At 41.0% G+C, this 13746-nt stretch overlaps 1 protein-coding gene across 1 annotated transcript in view; it reads right to left on the bottom strand.

Annotated features, from left to right (window-relative positions):
* Positions 1 to 13449, bottom strand: part of LOC117494182 (helicase ARIP4-like) — a 71466-nt gene extending 58017 nt beyond the window's left edge. The window contains 1 exon segment of the mRNA XM_034144946.1: positions 13285 to 13449. The gene's annotated coding sequence lies outside the window, so the exon portion shown is untranslated.
* Between the last annotated feature and the right edge of the window lie 297 nt (positions 13450 to 13746).

Consider the following 13746-nt stretch of genomic DNA (forward strand, 5'->3'; position numbering starts at 1 on the left):
CACAATCTGCGCGCGAGATAATCCATTTTTACAAACAGCATTTTTGTTAACAGAGGAGCTACAACAATGGCAAAGAAAAGCACACCATGGTCGGTCGAGGAAGTGACGACGTCCATTATATTGCAGATGATAAGGTCCAGCGGGTGCTCGACGGGACAACTCGCAATATCAAAGTCTTTCAGGAGGTCTCTACACAGACACTGGACTCTCCAACGGCGTTACTGGAGTCTGCATGGTACGTTTTTGCTAACGCTGTTATTTGCTTGAAAGCTTTGTGTCCCTATCTGTTCTAAAGCTCACTTCTAACAAATAAGTCTATTTTATCCTTACATTTATGTTCGACAACCCATGATTTTATGGAGCCCCGAAGGCTAGCTAGGCAGATAGCATTAGCGAGAGCTATTGTTTGCTAACACCATATGTGCCATTGTTTACGTTCAGTTTGTCTTTTCTATAGTTGTTGTTGCTATTTATAGTATTGTGCTGCAGTAGTTTGTGGAATTTACAAGTCATGTTTCTGTTCTAGATGATTACATTGGGACTAGCGAGGAGGAACAGTTCCGAACAACGTCCTCTGCATCAACAGCACAAACCGAGGAGGAGGATCTGGCCCTGCAGGAACGGCAACTGGCCCAGCAGAATCAATGCCATGTCTTATCTTATTGCTTGTTGATAAATAATTGCACCCACCAGCGATCGCACAGAAAGATGGCATCATCTAGGCGTCCCTCTGCAGTCAGAAATATCATAAACACCATCGTCCACAAAGCACTGTACAGGGGTTTATGGATTTAAGAGAATACTTATCACAGTGAAACCTTTATCATCTGTTGCAATTAAAGCAAATAAGAGAATAAATACTTGGTTAAATAATACATTTTAACTCTTTAGCAGGACAACTCTGCATACTGTTTGAAATTGAGTTTGCTAGCTTGAGGTCCTCCTCTAAAACATAACATTACATAATGGTATTAAGAATACATGATAAATACATGTAGTAAAAATTACTCAATTGTAATACCCTCGTTGTGCTAGACTCAAACACATTGCTTATATATTTCAAAGAGAAGAGAACAAAAGAAAACACCTATACAAAGAGAGCGGTGCACAGCGCTTAATATTTACTTGCACTATATTTCTGTTGATCTGGGTTATTGTGTTGCACTGTTGGAGGAGCCTGTGACCTAAGATGTTCATTGTCATAACTACACTAGCTATGTTCGTATGACAAAATAAAAAACCTTGAACCTTGAGGCTGTGTCTTTCAGACAAACCATCATAATCATATTATTTTATGCTGTGGATACTTTAGCCTCCATCCATGTTAACAATTTTTTACACTTGCATTTATGAATATAGTTCTGTTGTGTTTTACACTTTTGTATTTATGTTTATAGTTTGCTTTGATATTTGCTTAATTTATTAGATTATTATTATTATGGGGGCAGTACTGGTGCTTGAAATTCAAATATTTACTAAATAGTCAATTCTGATAACATTTTTTTGGTTTAAATAATTTGACAAACACATGTATGTGAAAAAGAAAAGATGTATTTATGTTCAATACAATGAATATTTAGGTATTACATTATACATTCTAGGTATTCAGGTAGCGCATCAGACCCAAGTAACATGTAATGTAATGTTGACTAACTTATAACGAGCAAAACATTCCGGTTTTTAACATATATTATACAATTCCGCCTTTTCATTTTATACACAAATGTCGCTTTCTCACAATGTCCTCAGTATTTATTGCTTTTATCAATGAATAAACATGCATTACATTTTGCAAACATGAAAAAACACATCAGTTTTACACATTTTTAAACACCTTAATTCCTGAATGACAACTTCGCTGTTTTCTGTTCATAATGCCCTCTTTTGAATTCATGTAATGAACGTAGGTTTTCCTCAGGCATCCTGAAGTTCTCCACCCACTGAGTGTGTGAAAGATGGAACAATCACATTCCACCACTCGGTAGCTCGGTCGGTAACTTCTGAAATACACAAACAAAAGCATACATATTTTAATACGTAAAAGTGGTAGCTACAATTAATTAAATACTTGAAATACTTTGGTCGTATAGGGAGCGTGAGCCTAAACACATTGCTAGTTAGCGAACGTTAGCTTACCAAGTAGCATTGTAGTTAGTAGTGATTCGAGTCGTCCTGTAGTCTCTGCGGCGTAGGAGGACTGCCCGAACTCTCGCGTCAGCTTCTTCTATAAGTCGCCTCTTTCGAAACAACTCTTGTCTATTTCTTGTGATAATAAACCACACAGCAAAAAACAAGCAAACGATCGCTTTCACATCTTCACATCCTCCATTGTTGTGTCGCATTGAAGATGACGTCACGGCAGTTTTAAGCAGCGTCGCTCCGCCTATACTGCGTTACTATAGATACTACCCCAGTTCCTAAACTGTAATGGAAACGCGCCATAAAGTGAGCTGGTCCTAACGAGGCCAATCGCGGCCCAGCCATACCGAGCAGGGCCGAGCGAGGCCGTATAGTGGAAACGCGCCATTAGAAGTGGATGTGAGGTGAAGGGCCAAGAAAATAAAAATAAACAGCGAGTCAAACGGCGCAATCTTTTCAAATCCTAAAGATGCTGATTTCAGGTCAAATTGATATCAGATTTACTTCAAGTTCAAGGCTGTTTTGAAAAGAAATAAAAAGAATAACAGACTGAACGGTGGCTTGGGTTAACAATTTAATTAAAGTGGACGGACCATATCCGATACCTTTCACCTTCACATCAATAACCCCTGTTGAACCTGTTGACATGTTTTTTTTATTGAAAACCACAAACAACAGCTCAGTCTTCTCCTCTGATAAACAGCCTGATGATGCCCTTCACCGGTTCTCCAAGCGCAGGCTTTTTGCAAGATTTCTAACACTTGGGTTTCTTGCTCTGAAAAAGTATATTGTATAACACCTTGCTTTTATATTGGAATGGCTTAGAGACGTAGAAGATCTGCACCACATACCCTCGCTTGTGTAACAGAATTACACAATACTGAAGGCTGGTGGTGGGGGGGGGCAGCAGGAGGTTGACCGATCAAAGGCAGGTTCTTTTCATTCAAAGGCAACATCACACACATATACTGGTCAAAGACACACACAGTGCTTTGAGATAAAGGAATGTATTTCTGATTATAATGGTGGAGGTCTTTCCAAAATCTCCTTTGCTTTAGTGACATCAAGCCAAGACCTAAATGCCAGGATGAAAGATAAAAAAATATATACCTTGACTAGCCATCAAAGTCGCTACTGATCAAGTAATTATTTGACTAATAGAATCTTTTCAGCACAAACCGGAAACATGTATTCAAACCCTTAAAAATGCCTCAACTCAGGGACAGAAATGTACAATTTCTCAATTTCTTTTCATGTTTCTGGGTCGTTTGCGAAAGTCTTAAATAACATATTTAAATGAGACGCCTCAGAGTTCATCCAAGCTCAATGTCACACTTGTGGCCTTCTGATTCTAATTTGGGCCTGAAACCGCCCACACACACATGCTTTTTTTCTAATTCTGTCTTTGAACCTGTAAATACCTTCAACTCGTACACAAGTGTATTCAGGATTAGCCTGTATTTAAAACGTTGGCCGAGAGGTCTCGCACAAATGACTGACCTGGATCAGTGAACCGAGGATATTTTTAAACCCTTGGGTCAATCTCACCTGGGTGTCATTTCTAATCCCCGCCCACCTGCGCTCCCTTTGGCCTGCAGCCTCTGAGCACAGTTAAACAAAAGAGGGAGAAAACAATAAAAGCCTCACCTATGAATGATCACATCGCTTGTTGTGGGGTTTTTAGAAGCCAGACGGTGAAAACATCGATTTAGTTCTTCTAAATTCTTATTGACAATTAAAGTAAAACAATGTTATTTTCTTTCTGATGTCGGCATAGCTCCAAATAAAGACAGAAGCAGGAGCTCACACACTTTATCATTGTCTCCTGAGTTCATGCAGTTGAACTAGGAGGTGTTGAGAGACATGGGAGGGATCAGAAATCACTGCACCAAGATGACCTCTGATTGGATGCTGCTGGCTGTAGTCCAGCCAATCAGTGAGGGCTTAGAGGGTTCATTGGGTTTGTTTAGGGTTTACATAGGGACACGGGAGGACACGGGATCTCCTCTGCTTAACCTATAGAATCCATAGTAGGATGGGCTTATTCTGGCAGCAGTCAAAACATAACTGCTGAGAAAGAAACCTGTTATACATATCAGAATAAAGAGAAGACTATGAAGAATTAAGTACAAAAGCAGATATACAATTAATTAAAGTAAAGGTTTGGCACCGTTCTGTGGTTGATGTCAAATGTAAGTTTGTGATTGGATAAAAAAATCTTTATAAAAGCTAAACAGATCAATGATATGCTGTATTCTGGTCACTGGCTATCATTTTTCTCTACAGGAATCAATTTCCTTCCACTATCAAGATCTTAAACATATTTTTTTAAATCATGCATGCAAGCCAGTAAATGTTTGTTTATCGAAAAAAAATCCAATCTCAGATTTTCCCTTCCCTCTGTGCCAACATCCATCTCCTCCCTCAGGTCTATCAGACACATCTTTAGGGGTATGTGATCCAACAGGGAAAACAAGTGTGTAAGGCCCCGGCTCCACGAGGACAAATACGGCAAAACGCATCGGAGTAACGCAAACACAACCGCAAAAAACCTTCCGCCCCCACGCAATATACACCGGATTGTGTCAAGCTCCACGAGACGGCTCCGTTTACATCCAACCGCTGGAAAAGCTGCAGTACATATGCCGAACCTGTACGTGGCGCTGTAACTTCCTCCACAAAAGCAGCAACTTCCTCCACAAAAGCAGCGAAGAAGAATGGTTGTCATGGCTGCACTTCTGTTTATTCTCCGCGGTGGGGGCGGAGGGAACCGCGCAGAGTTTTTCGCCGGTCAATGTGTGTTAAAGTTTAAATCTTCATGCTTCCTCATGCAGCAGCTGATCCAGTAAGTAAACCCGACAGTAAAAATAAACATATTTATAACTAGTTTAGGTAGTTTGAGAGGTAATTAAAATAGCTAAGGGTGATGATCTGACTTGAAGTGTGTGTTTTGCTCTCGCTGCTTCACAGCCGGAGGAGCTGCGTGTCTCCGTCCTGTCAGATTAGACTTCACTCGCGTTTATGTTCATATCGAGATAAAGATAAATAATCTGAATTCAGTGTGCAGTGTACTTTTGCGGAGGTGAGCAGCAGAGGTGGGGAGAGGCGGGGCTATGAAACGCATGACCGTATAGGCGACCCCACGGCCCCGTTGGACCCCCCAGAGCGCTCCGTTCCCAGATCTATCCACCTTTGGACCCGTTGTCGTTTGCGGGGTCTGTTTCTACGTTTCTGTTACGGCGTCGTCGAGCTTAAAGGGCTATACGCATGAGAAATATGCGGATTCAACCCGTTTTCGTCCTCGTGGAGCCTACGCCTAAGACAGATCCTTTATCAAACAGAGTAGAAAACAAAGGTATTGATTGATGACATTGTTTTGATGAACTGCAGTGAAGTTAAAAGGTGTTCTTTCACACCTGAGCTAAAATGATCATAAGCCAAAACAGTCATTTAATTAGTCATTTAAATGTGTCTTATTATCCCTCGCTACAGACTCTTACAATGATTAGTCAATTTGCGTATCAACATACATTAAAGATATCAAGTATACATTTAAAAAAACACTAGACACAGAGTTCATAAAGAATTTCAAAATGTAGCGCAATGCAGCTTTTGTCTGATTTATATAATACAGAACTTGAATAGATGGATAATAAAAAGTAAACATTACATTTAACTATGATATAGGAAAAAGTCTTGACTTCATTTGACAATGCAAAACTATTAGCTACCTCATCACTGAAATTGTGTTTGGTGTATCTGCGCTGACCCCGTCTGACCTCTGAGATGAATCATTAATGGGATCATAACAAAGTCTGCTGAGTTAGAGAACTACGAGTCAGCGGTTATCTGAGGAACTCGAGTGGATGAGAGTGGGAAGAGAAACATCTTTTGGGGCCATCGCTCCGCTAATACCTTAATGTGGCAACACACGCAGACGCCACAGCTGTGTGTCTGGCCGGTGGCATTTAAGCTGCCTGTGGTAATTATTACAGATGGAAAGTGCAGCTGCACCCGAGGAACGTCTGGGAACAGACCGTGGCTCGGATTTGTTACAGCTCAGAACAAATGAATGAGTTCACAATTGGCTGCTATTACATCATCATCATCATCAACGTGGAAAAACTCATGTCAGTTTCCATGTACAGCAACAACTACACAAACAGATACAGGCCTGTCTCTCTGAGGCTATGGAACGACCCTTAAAAAACACATGTTGATATTTAAACTGGGACAACTCTGACGCAGACTTTACTGACTGACAAATGAGTTCAAACAAGATTAACATCTCTCTACACACACACACACACACACACACACACACACACACACACACACACACACACACACACACACACACACACACACACACACACACACACACACACACACACACACACACACACACACACACACACACACACACACACAACACACACACACACACACACACACACACACACACACACGACACACACACACACACACACACACACACACACACACACACACACACACACACACACACACACACACACCACACACACACACACACACACACACACACACACACACACACACACACACACACACACACACACACACACCCCACACACACACACACACACACACACACACACACACACACACACACACACACACACACACACACACACACACACACACACACACACACACACTGTTGTAAATGAAATGGGACACAGGTGAAGATAAACAAGATGACAGGCGAGCACGAGGTGTAGCCATAGATTCTGGTCAACAAATGACTAATGTCAACAAGAACAGATGCATCTACACAGGCACACACCCTAATAGAGAAATACCCATATATTAAAAGAGAGGCTGGCTTATGGGGGGGGGGGGGGCTGATCAACAAATTAAAACAACACTAACAACGGCTGTTCCACACACACATATACACACAGTTATGTAACCTTCACACAGACAGAGCTGCTCTATAGTTACACATGCTCCTAAAGACTAACGCAAACACACTCACACACAAATGTCCTTCTGTACTTAGGAGGACATTCTCCGACTGTATGCAGTACCTTGCAACTAATAACTTTAAAACGACATGCCTCACCCAATCCTTATTCTGAGTTCAAAATAAATTGGTTAATTACTTAATTTGTCAAAGTTCTGGTTCCAGGATCTCACTTGTTTGGATTTGCTGCTTTTGTGATATGAGAGAATATCAACTCTAAAGGTTTTGCACTGTTGACATTTGAAGAAATTACGACGGGCTTAGGGCTCATTTTATTCATTTTTAATGAGAAACCTGGAAAATAATCAACACACAAATAGAAAATGATGATTAGTTTGATTCGAACCTCAACAAAAGTAGTTGAAGCTATTTTAATTGTCACATCTGGCTGGCTTTGTGTCCATAGCAACTCTCATGGGTTGTATCGACAGCCATATGCAGTACCAAACTGAAGAAATGAGACATGATTATCAGATCATTAAAACTGATGGACACAATATGAACCTTAAGTACATTATTCGATGTGACTTCTGGGTTTTTATGTAAAGGAATGTTGAGTGTCATTAAGGGTCATATTTAGAGTAATAAAACATACAGCCTCCCATGTTTCACCTTTATCAGCCTTCACAAAGATATTAAGACAAGAGCAAACAGGTTCTGAAGACCCAGAGAAAGACACAGTCCCTCTTTTCAGAGAGATCTAGCACTAAAAATCTAACAAATCCAAACAGGCTTGCAGCCATCAATAAAAGCCTCTACGGTCTGAGAATAAATTACGAACGTGCACATCTCAAGAAAGACATTAAAGCATTACAAGTTTAGATATTCCTCGCAGCATGAGGCCTGGAAGGGAGAGAACCCAGAAGTATGGGGGACTTTGAATAACACTAACCAATTCTTCGTTTTAGAGCTAAAAAGGCCACCGTAAGCATTAATTTACTATATAACAACTACCAGCTCCTTTAACTAACAAGACCAAATAAAAACAGCTGCGTTGATGCTGCAAACCAGTGGAGGCCTTCTTCGTTTTGGGTCATCTTAAAGTGAGGAATCGATAAAGAATCAGACTAATAGGCTGTTCATCTGCACAATATAATGTAGTTAAGTAAATCCTCTATATAGAGCTGATTCCATTTTCATTTCCAGAGGTGTAATAAACAGAGCAAATATCAGAGTTAAGACAGTTAGTCAGGAACATGAATTCAGTCTGTGACCTTTCCTGTTGTAAGGCTGTTCCTCCGGTAACTAAGCCTCCCTGCTGCTGTGGTGGCTTACATCGCTTTATCCAACTTTACCTGCATTGATTTACGTTTAATAATCCGCAGACATGGAGGAAAGCCTAGAGAGACATAACCTTTACATAGGGATATAAAATGACATGTATAAAAGGTTTAATGCCAGACAGCGGCTATTGCTTTATCAATTCATTTATCTTTTATAGTTTCATACAACATGTTTGAGGAAATGTATTTTCTCCTGGGTTATTTCAGTTATTTACGTATCGCAAATGTGTTTTCGGATAAAAATCAGGTTAGGGAGGATGTCGTGGTGGATGGATGGTTCACTTTGACTTATTTTAACAAAGGCTACATGCGCAAGTTACTTACATTACGTACTTAAATAACGTAATGTACTTGATGGAAAATACATATTTATGTTATCCCAAACCAATAATGTTTACTAAACCTTTCCACATAGCTTTGTTAAAAAAAATCTAAGTTAGCATTGTGTTTAAAACTGTTATCATAATCTGTAATGCTCCGTCGAAAGAAATGAAACGACCATCATCTGCCACGAAACATAATTGGAAACACAGTTTTGTTGTATGGTAACATGATTTATAGGACATATTGCATAGTTTCATGACTTTGACAAAAATCAGCAAGACCGCCCGGGATTCCATCTTTTCCCAAAAACTTCTCGCCACTCCTGAGGAGAGAGGTGAACTAGAAATAGCAGACTATGTACCTACACATTCCTCCCCCATTAAAGATTTAAAAGTTATAGTAAGTGAACACGTAGAAGTATTAGTAGGTCGGACACAGCAGTCCATCCACTCCCTACATGTTGTTTTAGGAATGACTAAAACATGAGGAGCAGTGGAGGTCTGAGAGTCTCTGCCCTATATTCCCCTCTCCCTTTCTGCTTCAGAGAATTCAACTCTCTCAGGCCATACGGAGGGAAACACTTTAAATAAATCTCGACTTTAATCCACATTCCCCGCTGTGATGTTTCAGTTCTCTGAATATTAGCAGTGGAGGTCAGTCAGACCGCTCCACCCAGCTTCACTCGCCCTCCGACTGTTTTACAAGGAGAGGAGGTCAGCCGACACGGAGCTGCCGCCCCTCCCCCACTGTGTCATGGTGTAAGGTCAGGGAGACCCACACTGCCTCCCTTCTTGTCCTCATTTACAGTATGGCTGATAGAAAGTTGTAGGCATTGGTGGTTTCTATTTAATAGGGAATCACAGGTTTTTTGCATGAGACAACATTTTGAGCATTTATGCGCTTGAATTTTCTTCCTATATAACAATAAAGGTCTACGCTGTCTTAGTGTACAGGAATTTGTTCAATAATCCATCTTTCTAATTTCAAGTCGCAGCTTACCCAGGGTGAGCCCTGGTTTGTTTCAAATCTCTCTAATTCCAAACAAGACTTTGCATTTCCAACGCAGGGCTGGTCAGGGTTCTTTACATCTCTACAACATTTTTCAAATTCCTTTTTTCGAAAGGGATTTTGGTTTGCAAAAATACACTAAACCAAAAATCGAAATATGACAGAATTAGAAGTGAATTAAAACCATTTTGTATGTCCTATGTTCCATCAATATTCATGCTCTTTTTTCTTGATTGTAACTTAACAAATTTGAAAAATAATAATATTGAAAATACCATTGCATTTTTCCTAATAGGAGTGGTGCCGTTTCGCATCACTTGTTCAAACACTGACAAAAGTTTGCGTTAAAATCATTTCCTTACATAATTGTGCTGATTAACCAAAGACAATGAATTCTCTTCATCTCCCACTTACAGAACTTACTTTTATTTGCTAAAATGTGAAATATCTCTTTAAGTAGTTGTAACTTTTGTCTATCACACTGCAGGTCTGATTGACATTTCCAACCATGCCGTCAAGCTTTGCACACTCCCCCACTATCATACAACCACATTAAATAAAGTCAGCCATTAATGTGCATAACCGTCAAGGAGATCAGCGGTAGCCTCCCGCCTCCCTCCATCACTCCTGTCTGTTGTGAGCTCTCTGTTCCTGCACTCTGCCTCCTGCTGAGCTGGGTAGCAGGAACAGACTGAGGCAGTGATGACAGGGTGAAAAGGAGAGGGCCACAGTAGATCATCCTTTTCAAATGAAACAGAAAATAGTCTAAAACAGGACCAAAACCAAACACCTTGACCGTTGTTCAAGCATGCAACAAGTCGAGAACGTTATCATTTTCTTTGACATTCTTATCTAAACACTAGCTTTAGCATGCCAAGAGTGCAAATCATCCATTCCAGACAGTCTGATGTAAGCAAAACTGTACTGTGGCCTTCACACATATCACCACCATGAGTCCAGGTATATAACAAAATACTGGAACTTCAGGTTACAGACTAACCTTCACTAAAGAAAGCACACAAACAAGCTAACCTTTCCCAATGACGACAGTAAACACACGTTATGCAACCTCTTTTTCACTCCGTTAGTTCTGAAGTTGCCTCAAGGAATAACCCAAAGTTTTGAACAGAAGAGAGAGAAAGCGAGACGGTTTCATCAGCTAAGGTTGCATCTGGCTGAAGTGGTTCACTGGATACCTGATCCAAGGTCAGACTAAAAGAAAGTCTCTGGATCAACACTGACAGCGGAGGCAGACAGAAAAGCCGGAGAATCAGACCATTAGAACATAATCTTCCTGCCACGGGTCGATCACCCTGATACAGTATGTGACTTGGAACCAAAATGCCTGGTCAGGGTTACAAAGCTCCCCCAGATTTAAAAGACAACAGTGAAAGCTGCAGAGTGTGATACATCTTTGCCAAATCAAAGCCATTGTTTCAAGTAAAAACACACCAATGTACTTTTAGGGGATCAAAGAACTCAAACAAAGCTTAAACTCAACAACTAACTAAATGTTTTGTCTTTTAAAATCAAACAAGGCTTTCTGTCAGAAGCTGCCATTTTACATGTATATTCAACAGCCATACAGACAGAAAGTCAACATAAGGCGCTTTCACACCAAGTACTTTGCCGTACTTAGTTCCCAGTACTTAGTTCATCAGAACTCTTTAGTTCTGATGAACTAAAGAGCAGATCGCGTTCACACCGGAATAAGTCCCTGAGGGAGGATTAGGCAATGAAGCCGCTGACGTCACTTCGTCTTCTTCTTCGGGTTTACTAGCAGGCCGCAAACAACTTCACGGCGTATACTGCCGCCCGAAGTCTCCGGCCGGAAGTCCCCGGAGTTGGGGACTGGCTTCAGTAGAAGCTGCTGGGACTCCCAGCAGCTCCTACTGAAGCCTTCCGAGTAAATCGCCAGAACGCCGACACCTCATCACTCCACCGCTCCCATGTTTTCTTTTGTGTTGCCATAAGTTAGTCTCTCTCCGTTGGTCCGCTGGGCTAATGCTAATGCTAATAATGCGAGCAAATAAAATGGCGGCTTCACAAAACATTTTTGGAGTTTTACGGGGCGTGGTTTGCAGAAATGGGAACCTTTTTCTCCCATGAAAGTACCTGCTCTCTAGCAGGGACTGAAAAGGGGGTGGAAAGGTTCACATGAACTAAGTTCTAGTTCCGGATTTTTTTGGTGTGAACGCACATTTTCGGAACTATATCGGAACTATACTGGGAAAAGTACTCCGGTGTAAAAGCGCCTATTGAATACCCACTGAAACACCAATTGACCAGAATGCCCTGCAACTAGAAGCCATGTTTGCACGACTCAAGTTACAAGTTAGGTCCAAATCTAGTCTAAGTATGTAGACCTAGTTGCAATGTAAGTACTCGGAGCTGTCGAGCAAGCTACCAAACTACATTGCTAAGTGGAAGTAATGGGATGTTTAGGCTAGCAGGCTACAGTAACTGTTTCCAGCATGAGTTTACACTGACAAAAGATTAAGTTAACAGCATTTCCCTCCATTGTTCTGCATGTTTGATGAAGATGGAAAAAGTCAAACCTACAGAAGACGTCACCCACAAAGTAACATTAACAACTAGAAGACATGTTGGGTATTGATTAAAGGGCATGACTCTCTCAACTTCATGTCTGTATAGCACAGTATTTCAGGCTCATTGAAAGCTAGTTCATCCAGAAAGTGGTAAGTCAGCTGATCACACACATACCTGAGCTCCTACTTGATACACATCTATGTTGGATGTTTAGATAACCTGTCTAAAGTTGTGGTGGTGACATTCCAATCCTTTCAGTCAGAGTACACAGAAAACATATTTAACTAACAGCACTAAGTCATTGACCATGTTATGTCATACTATTACTTGGCTCAAATCTTTGCAAATACAACCAATTCTACCAATAAGGATGAGTATTACCTCAAATACAAAGTGCTATATTGAGCAGGGAGCCACCCTTTAGGCTCACTGTCTGATCTTTAACCTTTGAACTGCAACCCAATGGGCTTTAAAAGACTTCCAGAGCTTATTCAGGGCTTCAACTAAAATAACTAACTAATTTGAGTGATGATGGGAATGTATTTGATATTTAAAGCCTCAGTTTACATAACTCTTTACATAAGCCAGACCCCTTTTTTAGTTTGCCCTCATAGCCTAGCAGACTGTTAGGTAACACTGCCACACATTAGGCTTTCGTTGCAGTTAGCGGGGCAGTCTAACCCCGCAGAGGCGTCTGTCAGCCCGGCGGTGTGGTCTCCGTGAGCCCCGCTGCGTTTATGTAGACCCCAGCAGGGTTAGGAAAGAAAACAGGCGAAAAAGAAAGCAGCGTGCTCGCATCTTTCATAACACGGAAGCAGAATGTACAAGCAATGCAGTCAGGAAGAAGCGGAGGGGCACAAGTGCAGCGTGCTCTATTGTCTGCGGCTAAATTGACGCCCCGGCAAAATGGAAAGAGAAAAAACAGAAAGAAAACACTTTCAAGCGGACATTAAAACGCGGTGTGGGGCTCACCTTCCGTGTCTGCGCGGAGTCCCTCCGAGAGAAAAAGCTAGTATTTGTGAAGTGGTAATGAGATGGAAGGCAGGCTCGGTCGCTTCCACTCATTCATCAGTTTCTTGCTAAAAGAGGAGGGTCGGTGCTGATGGTCCCTGCACGCGCTCTGCACAAAAAGCCATTACGAAAGTTCCGGAAGTGCACGAGCATCCTAACTGTTGGGGGTTACAAAACCTGCTTACATAACAACAGTGCATTGCAACTCAGGAAATTAGGTTTATTATTAAGATATTGTTTAGTATCCTACAACATTTGTATTATTATACACATTTGGGCTATTTAAAATAAAAAAAATTACGGGTTTTTCAATGTTATGTGCATAATTAGCCTAATTTCTATTAGTTTTAAATATCTTGCTCCATTTTAGCCACTTTTTAGTCACTGTTATTAGTTTGAATTCATATTCACTTTACATGTATT

Source organism: Trematomus bernacchii, unplaced genomic scaffold (assembly GCF_902827165.1).
Source record: "Trematomus bernacchii unplaced genomic scaffold, fTreBer1.1, whole genome shotgun sequence".
NCBI classification, from domain to species: domain Eukaryota; kingdom Metazoa; phylum Chordata; class Actinopteri; order Perciformes; family Nototheniidae; genus Trematomus; species Trematomus bernacchii.